This window comes from Arachis stenosperma, chromosome 10, assembly GCF_014773155.1.
Source record: "Arachis stenosperma cultivar V10309 chromosome 10, arast.V10309.gnm1.PFL2, whole genome shotgun sequence".
Lineage (NCBI taxonomy): Eukaryota > Viridiplantae > Streptophyta > Magnoliopsida > Fabales > Fabaceae > Arachis > Arachis stenosperma.
The window spans coordinates 22,144,017-22,153,129 of record NC_080386.1 but is presented as its reverse complement, the minus strand read 5'-3'; the positions used below and the strand labels follow the sequence as shown (position 1 = coordinate 22,153,129).

Sequence of the window (9,113 nt, the reverse complement as noted above, 5' to 3'; positions counted from 1 at the left end):
GAACACATGATAATCTTTCAAATGCATGGTGTGGTTAGGCTGTATCATGATTCTTGCCATTCCCCTGCACATGAGCCTCCTTTTTATTAATATATTGTTCATCTAAACACGATTCGGTCTTTAAATTTAAATATCCTAATTTTTTAATTTGTTAGTTAATCATGTTTTCTATATTTAAAGAACCACTTTCTTTTTATTTAAATTTAAATTTTATAAATATTATCCATTTATAACTAATTTAAAAATGAGTCACTCGTTTTTTTTTTCAAAAAATTACAAAAGTTATAAAGCTTAAATATGCAACTTCAATTTTTAAAAATTCACGAAAGTTTGACATTTTTCATTCATAAAATTTGCAATTTCAATTTTTTTTATTCTTTAGTTTTATGAAAAATGTGTACCACCTAAGTAGGGTTGACTAAATAGGCTGAATTTGCTGGATCATATCATCAAAAAAGAAAGATTGAAATAAAATTTTGGACTTGTCAATTTTTAAAAACCTGTCAAACCCACATGCCATACTTGCGGGCTTTGGAGGGACATGACAGGCCGACAATATTATTTTTTTTTAAAGAATATTTTAATTATTTTATAGCATCATATAAATATGAAATGAAGAGAATTCATAGTAACATGGTTATTATTCTGGATTATGTGGTGTATTTTGATTTAAAGGTGGTTTGATAATTTGATGTAAATTTATGGAATATGAATTATATTATTGTATTTGAGATGTAATATGGTTAATATTGTATGTGATTTAAGTGTGGTAATTATTATGGATTGTATATTTATTGTTTAGAGCTTAAAAATAATATAGTCATTTTGTCATAAATTTATTGAATTATATATATTTATTATAATATTATTTAGAACTAAAAAAAAAAAAGAAGAGAGGACGGATCGATGTGTCACCCGCAAATTCCTTCTTTGGCAAGGCAGGATAGCAAATTCAGTCCATATTAATTTGGCAGCGTGGACTTTGATAAAACAGGACGACTACAAGAAACCAGGATTTCGCTACGCTTTTAAAGTGTGAAAAAAATATAGTAATAATTTTTTGTCATGCTTTTTGAACTACCAGCACGTTTTTGAAAGGGTTACATCTATAAACGTGCTAATTATTTTATTGTCATGTTTTTTTTTGCTACGCTTTTATCTATTATCACATTTTTAAGCATGACCCTATGTATAATTCTATAACCATACTTTTAAAGCGTGCCAAAAAGTAGATATACAGCCATACTTAAAAAACGTGCCAATATTGAGATATGACTACGCTTTTTAAATTGTGTGCCTAGATGTGAACCTATTGGCACGCTTTTAAAGCGTGACTATAGTTAAATCAAATTAAAAGAAAATCTGGTAAAGCCTACATGTGAACACTCAAATTTATGTTCCTACATTCAAAACTTGGTAAAAGCCTACGACAATGTCATCTATATGCGTGCAACGGTCGTGTACATGAAATTTACAAATATTAACAAAAATAAATTTTTAAGCAGAGAATTAAGAATTATACAGGACACAGATTTTACAAATTCTAACTCTAATGGCTTCACTTTCATTGGATATTTCCTTCACTCATCGGTTCCATCCCCTAGTTGACCAAAGTCATTAATCCCTAGAAAACATCATATGCGTAGTGTCAGCCTCTTATCATTTCTAATCACTTCTATATTTATTATTGAACATCTAAAATATGAAACATTGCAAATAGCAAACCAACATTGTGATAATGTGAACTAAATAATTTAGTGACCAGAATTTATTCTCCAAAATAATGCCCTAAAATTCTAGGATCCTATTGGATCAAATCAAAACTATATAATAATAAACTTCTCGAATTGGAGAAAATTTCGGGGGAGAGGTAGCATATATTAGAATTAGACTCACCATCAATACAACCTTAGAGTCACTTTTATTATATTCAACATTTTCAAAAAAAGATTAGGTTGTTATTACACTTACACAGGGCACTATCACAAATCAAATCTTCAAAGAACAATAAAACAATGAGGAGCATGATAATGAATTAAGCAGGCATATAGACCAAAAAACAAAAGATTTAATTCTTGCAAGAAAGAGGATTTTATAATTTCAGAAATCATTGCATCTCCACTATCACAGTTACAGTTTTATTTATCTCTTTTTTATTGTATAAGATGAAAAATGAGTTTTAATAATACCCATGTTCCCTTCAAACTAAAGCATGCATAATAAGAATATTGTATAGAAATATTTTGACGAGTATAATAACCACTAATTAAGACATTTGTTTACCCAACAAAATTTATTAAAATAAAATATTCTAAAAAAAGAAGAGAAAAGGTCTACATGAGTTCTTTTGGCAAAGCTCCTGTAAATTCTACTTCCTGTAAATAAAGTCCAGGTTTTGAGTATTATAAATAATTAGTTAAAGAGACAACATAAAAAATAAATTAACATAATAAGAGAATTGACATAAAAGCTCGGTTGCCAAAAAGGTAGGCCTAGAATGAGTAATTCAATCATTAACAAAATCAACAACACATATCCATTTCCATCAAGCATGACCATAAAAGCATAAACAATTAATAACACACCTTTTGTTGAATATATCCACTAATGTCCCTCAATACATGCATCCGTAGCATTAGTCTTTTGAAGTAAATCTTGCATTAAGAAAGATAATACACGATATCAGTTAGCAACTTTGAGTTTTAATAAATGCTAGTTTCGTCGATTTTATATGCAGAAATAATTATGTAATCTAAATCACCTGTCTAGCTCCCTCTGCAAGATAAATTACAGCTGATCCCTTTTTAAAAGGAATCAAATATGCCACCAGCAGCAAAGCAGCACTACCATAACAGCATAATGAGAACTACTACACAGAGCAACAGCAAATCAATATGACAGCAACAATGGAGCAGCACCACAACAGAGACAAAATACAAGAGGTGGCAGCGGTAGCAGCAGCAGATAAAGAACTATGAGAAGCCTGAAATAAACTCGGTCTTAGGCAATAATAGGCTGAAATAAAATTAACTCTAAAAAAGACTTATCATAAGAATAAATATTTTTATTATTAACCACTAATATAATAGTCACATAAAATTGTCTTTATATAAACACCATGAGAATTTTCAGTTGGCATACCCCTATACACAGCCTTGTCAATACAGAGTAGTTTTTCCTCGCCAACGTATACCTGAGATACCTTTGTGAACCCCGTATTGTTACAGGCTGCGGTCTTAGACCGAAAGTATGTATAACAAAATTTCTGTGAACACTCCCTGTCGTCAAAAGCTGTGGCTCTAGACCAGAGGTTTCCTAAAAAGTGAATCTCGGTGGTCGGACTGCCCTTCTACATACAACAGATTCTCACATAACCATTTTCATTATTTATCATCAATTACTCTTCTTTATTTTTGTCATTTTCTTTTCTGTGGCAGAGATTTATTCTTCTATGACAGATATTTCTTTAGTTAATACATTTTTTTTTGTGTTCTGCTCTCTTGTGGTAGAAATTTATTTGATATTTTTTTTAATCTTTGCTCTCTACTCTCTGTGACAGAGATTTCTTTAGTCAATACATTCTTTTCTTTATTCATTCTTTTACTTTCTTGAGTTCAATATCTCAAATTATTTTCACACTCCTCTCTCATCTTTTTCCAAATGTCTTACGAAAGAAAAATCATAAAATTTTGAACTTAACTTTATCTTTCTAAAACTTTTAGGGATTATAATTATTTTACCTCTCTTTTCTTATTTAATAAAATCATATCTTTACTAAAATGAATAACAATAATCAAATTAGTATGAGTACAATAATAATAAAAGAGTAGTAATATTAATATTTTTATTTTGATATCAAAAACTAGTTTGTAGGGCTTTGTTCTTAATTTTTAAAAATTTTGCTTTAAATCTTAAACTTTTAAATATTTAACTTTTTAACCCGACATTTTATAAAATTACTCAAAATGTCCCCAAAACTTATATGATTATTATTTTTAACCCCAATCTTTTATTAAATTATATTTCCATACTCAAAATAATATTTGTATTGGTGACAACATCCCTTCTCAAAACCAAAATCTTTGTGATCTTTTAAAATTTAAACTTGATTTTAAATCCACTTTTGAGCTTTTCAGTTACCAATTTTTCACGGCTTTTAATTTAATCTCGTGACAATCAAACCTCATCAATTTTCTCAATATTTAAGTTTAACAACAGCCCTCAAATCAGGCTATAACAGATCGGTTTGGCAACCTCGTCAAAACCAAAACATAAAGCACTAAATCAACAATATTTTATCAAAATTCAAACACAAAATCATTTAATTTCAAGCCATAAACATCCAATCAACAATTACATATTAAAAACACAATTAATTCGTAATTAATTTACCAAATCCTACTTTTAACTCGCTGTCCTTACAACCGAAGTACCAAAAAAATTATTTGTTTGAGAAATCTGAGAAAAAAACGTTAAAGATTGACTATTCTATCTTTTGGCTCACTTGGTCGAACATGCATGAAGGGAGAGAAACTTCATCGCCGATTCTTCCCGAACAAAAATAACGTTAACGTGAAGAGGAGAAAGATACAAACACTTTAATTAGTTCGAATCTTTTATAAAAGTTACAAATCTCAAAAAATCAAACTCACAAGCTCGGAGGTTCCATGATTTTCTTTCTCTCCTTCTCATGGCATTCTCTTTCTTTCCCCAAAAATGGTTCGGTCATGCATGAAGGAAGGATGATTAATGGTAATTAATTAGTGTTAAGGTGACACATGGTTAGGCTAGGTGTTAAATTATAAAAATTATTATAACAATATAGATTATTTTTTAGGGTTATATGTATAAAAAAAGAATTAAAATTTGTCAAAAAAATAAATTTTGATACTATTTTAACTATGAAAATATGTTAATAAAAGTTTTGTCAAAAATAGTATTTTTAACGTATAAGTAATTGTGAAAAAAGTTTAAATCTTATTTTGATAAATATTGGCTGTCAAAAATAATTTGTTAAAAAAATTTGAGAATATATTTTCTGTGATACTTATTAACCGTAAAAAATACTATTTATTTTGACACTTATTGACCATAAAATATTCTCAACAAAATTTTTTAACAAAGAATGAGATAAGATCTTGAAATCGAAGAATAAATTGAGATTTTGAAGATAAAAAATGAGTAGTATGATCCCAAACTGAGAGTAATGTGATGTCAAAATTGAGCTCAGAGAAGAAGAGAAAATGTGGAGTAATTTGAAAACAAATGAGTGTCAAAATTGAAAAGTAATTTTCTACGGTCAAATTATTCATAAAAAAATATAAAAAATTTGACATTTGTGATATTTGTCAAAAATATATATTAATTTTTACATTTAGTTATGATGTTAAAAAATAAAGTGTTAAAATAGCTCTCTTTTCTTGTAGTGAATGTTGAGTCGGCAATTTAAATTATAAATATTTTAAATAGATAATTATAAAAATTAGATATATTAAAATACAAGTAATAATATATATATATGAAAATAAATATATATAAGTTACTAATATAAATGATGTTAGTAACATGATGATCATAAGAATAGAAAATATATTATGAAGCATTTGTAAAACTAAATTCATCGAAGAGTACTGATATTTACTCATACCGACTCCAAAATTAAATTATAAAATATTCAATATTAATAGATTACTAAAATTATAATTTTAATTATGTAAAAAATCTTATTATAACAAAATCATATAATAATCTTAATTAATGTAAATTCAAGGTATCATAAAAATTAATTGAAATATCTTTAACAAAATAATCTCTAAAAATAAAAATTCCAATAAAATAAATCATAAATTATTTATAATTAATAATTTAAAATATGATGTTTAATAAATATCAATCACTTAATTTAAATTATATAATTTTTATTATTCATAAATTATTGAAATTTTAATTTTAATTATACAAAATATCACATTTAATAAAATTATATATAATAATTTTAGTCAATTTAAACTTCAATAATCATCAAATTAATTTGATTATTATATCTAATAAAATAGTTTTTAAATAAATAATTTAATTTAATAAAATAAGTCATAAATAATTTATAAGAAAAGTTTTAAAAATACGGATGGTTACAAAAATCTATTTTCAAATGATGAATAGAATATGTTTTGCACAATGGAGAAATATATGAACATCTCTAAAAGGAATAATATACATGCACCCTTGATGTCCATAATTCAGCTTTGCTTACTTCTTACCATGCTGATCATCGTCTCCTACTTTTGCATCCACCATAGACGAGCAAGATATTTTTGAAATAAACTTTTGGTGATGTAGCAAAGAATATATTTGACAATGAATTGAATTTCTATCTATCTATGAAGTTTGAACTTACTTTAATGTTTCAAACGGATCAAGTATATAGTTTATAGTTTTGTTCTATGTTATTTTCTTTTCATTCCACCTAAGATATGTTTATTTTGACATTTTGTTTTCATCTGCTGCTGTTGTTGTAGTCGTCATTGTCCAAATTCTCTTTGCATGAGTTTTATGTAAAATTAATTGTTATAACTATTTTCATAAACGTAGGTTCAAAAGACCATATAAAGGCCCAAGGTGAAATTTTAGAGGATCTTGTAGCTCGTCTTGTGAGTCATGATAGTCCAAATCATATGGAGAAAATTTTGAAAGAATACCCTTTTTCACCTGCTGATGGAGGTGTATGTGATCAATGGTTCTCTCTTATATTGTGTGCTAGCTGTTGTGCCGCATCTTGTGCCTTATTATTTATTGGTACTATGCTCGTTAGTTGAGGAAAGAGAAATAGATATACCAAGGCTTAGGATATCATTGAATAATCCCTTTTATGCATAGTACCAATATTTGATCAAGAGTACCTGATGAAAATTGGATTTGAGCTATATGCAAATCGGAGCCCTTTTTTCTGTTCTTCTAATATAAGCCATCCCAACATTCAAGGTTTCAGGGAGGTTCAAAGAATGAAAATAAAATTATTTTTTGTGGATCTGCTTAATCAAATGAGGAAAAGGTTAGAATTCACATCAATGTTGTCTACTTGCCTGATTAATTTTGTCTGCTATCATGATTTTTACCATTTTTTTTTGTTGGGGATTAGAGTATTATGTTGCAAAAGTACACAATGGATGCTGAATCTTTTGATGAGTTTTTTAAAAATGGGATATGGAATATAATCTTTCTACTCATGAGATACCACTAGTTATTTATGAAATCTAGTTATTATTTATTAAGATATAAACTGCCTTTAGTATTGACTGCGTTTTAAGTTGTCTATGTAGTTGCCCTACTATGGTTTTCTTTTGAACTGGTTATGCACTCTATTTATTTCTGCTTATTCATATATTTGTTTCGTGCTAATGCTATCTATCTTGTATTTTAGGGTAAAATCATGCATGGAAGAGATGAACCCCTGTTGGAGAAGAACCATATGAGATCACTCTTGACAACTAAAGGTGTCATGGTGGCCCAAAAGTGATCAAGCAACATATAAGCTTCAGCTTTTTGTTAGCAACATGTAAGCTTCTGCCTTTTATTAGCTATAATGCTTTGGAAAGCTCATATATTTTTGTATAAATTATGAGCATTGCTCCTCAAAGTTATCCTGCTGCTACTGCACATACTACTTTTGTTCTTGTATACTTTCCTTACTAAATTATACAGTGAGGATTATTTTTTTCTACGGGCTTGCTACACATACAAGCAATAAGGCTTTACAAGTGTTACAAGTCCCCAGCCCACAAACATTCCACACGCGCAGTAAAGATATTGAATGGAGCGTAACATCACGCGCTTCCACTCAAACGGTTACGCTTCTCTTCGCGTAAACCGCCCCTTAATGGAAGACTTTTCCACTTCTTCCACTTCTCAAAGTCATTCAGAGAAAACGCAACCCTTCCATTTTCGAACAACATTCGAAACTCAAGATATACAACTCGTCGCTAACATTCGAAAACTCTATCAACACACCATAAAACTCTCGATCAAGAATTTCCAGAGTAAACAAAGCTATAATACTCAAGGTACGCTACATTAACATTCCTGTATATTTTCCAGATTTCGAACTAGGTTTTACTGTTTTTCTACGTTCTTCTAGTTTTTACTGTTCTTTTTGCTCTACGTCTCATTTTACAGTTTTTAATGTTCTAGATTTTACTGTTATTCTTGTTTCTATGTTACACTGTTCTTCTTCGTTCTTGTAGGTGTTACTGTTCTTGTTGTTCTAGTTCTTCCGGTAACTGATTTTTGGGGGTATATTTCGTAGTTTGGTGGGTATATATGCAGTAATTTGTTGGTGTATATGGCATAAAATGTTGGGTGTATATTTCTGAACTGATATATATGGGTGTATCTGAATCATATCTATGGGTGTATATGGAGTAATTTGTTGGGTGTATATTGGTTGACCTTGTAATGTTGCTTGATATTGATGCATGTTTGAGTGACATCTGACTGATATATATGGTTGTATCTGATTCATATTTATGGGTGTATCTGACTAATATATATGGGTGTATCTGAATCATATCTATGGATGTATCTTACTGTTATCAATGGGTGTATCTGACTCATATATATGGGTGTATCTTACTGATATCTTTGGGTGTATTTTTCATTTCAGAGAAAATGGTAGCGAAAAACCAACCTGGAAGAAATGTAAGAACAAATATATGTCTTACATGAAATCAGTTTTATATAATAAAATTATATCTGACTATAGTTTTATTTTTGTTTACAGCAAACAAAAGACCTTAAGTGTGCAACACATCTCTTAAGTGATAAATTCAGAAACATGAGTGAGGAAAAAAAACAATTGTGAGAAATTTGGGATTCGGTGGCTTGATGCACATCCCACCACTAAGGGTGCATCACCAAGTGTTAAGGGAGCTAGCTAACAACTTCAAACTAGGGGAGAACAGACTGGAAACGGGATACGGTTCTTTCAAAATAACACCAAGAAAAATAGGTGATGCGCTTGGCATCAATGCAACAGGTAACTCGCTAAAAACTATAGGTGTATATTAACTGATGCTTGGGTGTATTTAAGTTGATGCTTGGGTGTATTTGAACCAACT

The 9,113-nt window shown here is 29.0% G+C and overlaps 1 long non-coding RNA gene across 1 annotated transcript; it reads right to left on the bottom strand.

The window, feature by feature from the left end:
- Positions 1-1,405: 1,405 nt before the first annotated feature.
- On the bottom strand, positions 1,406-3,351 carry LOC130954063 (uncharacterized). Its single transcript, XR_009076165.1, has 4 exons — positions 3,142-3,351; positions 2,762-2,983; positions 2,586-2,654; positions 1,406-1,624 (listed from the first exon to the last, which is right to left on the bottom strand). It is a non-coding gene; the product is annotated as an uncharacterized LOC130954063 (long non-coding RNA).
- Positions 3,352-9,113: the final 5,762 nt, after the last annotated feature.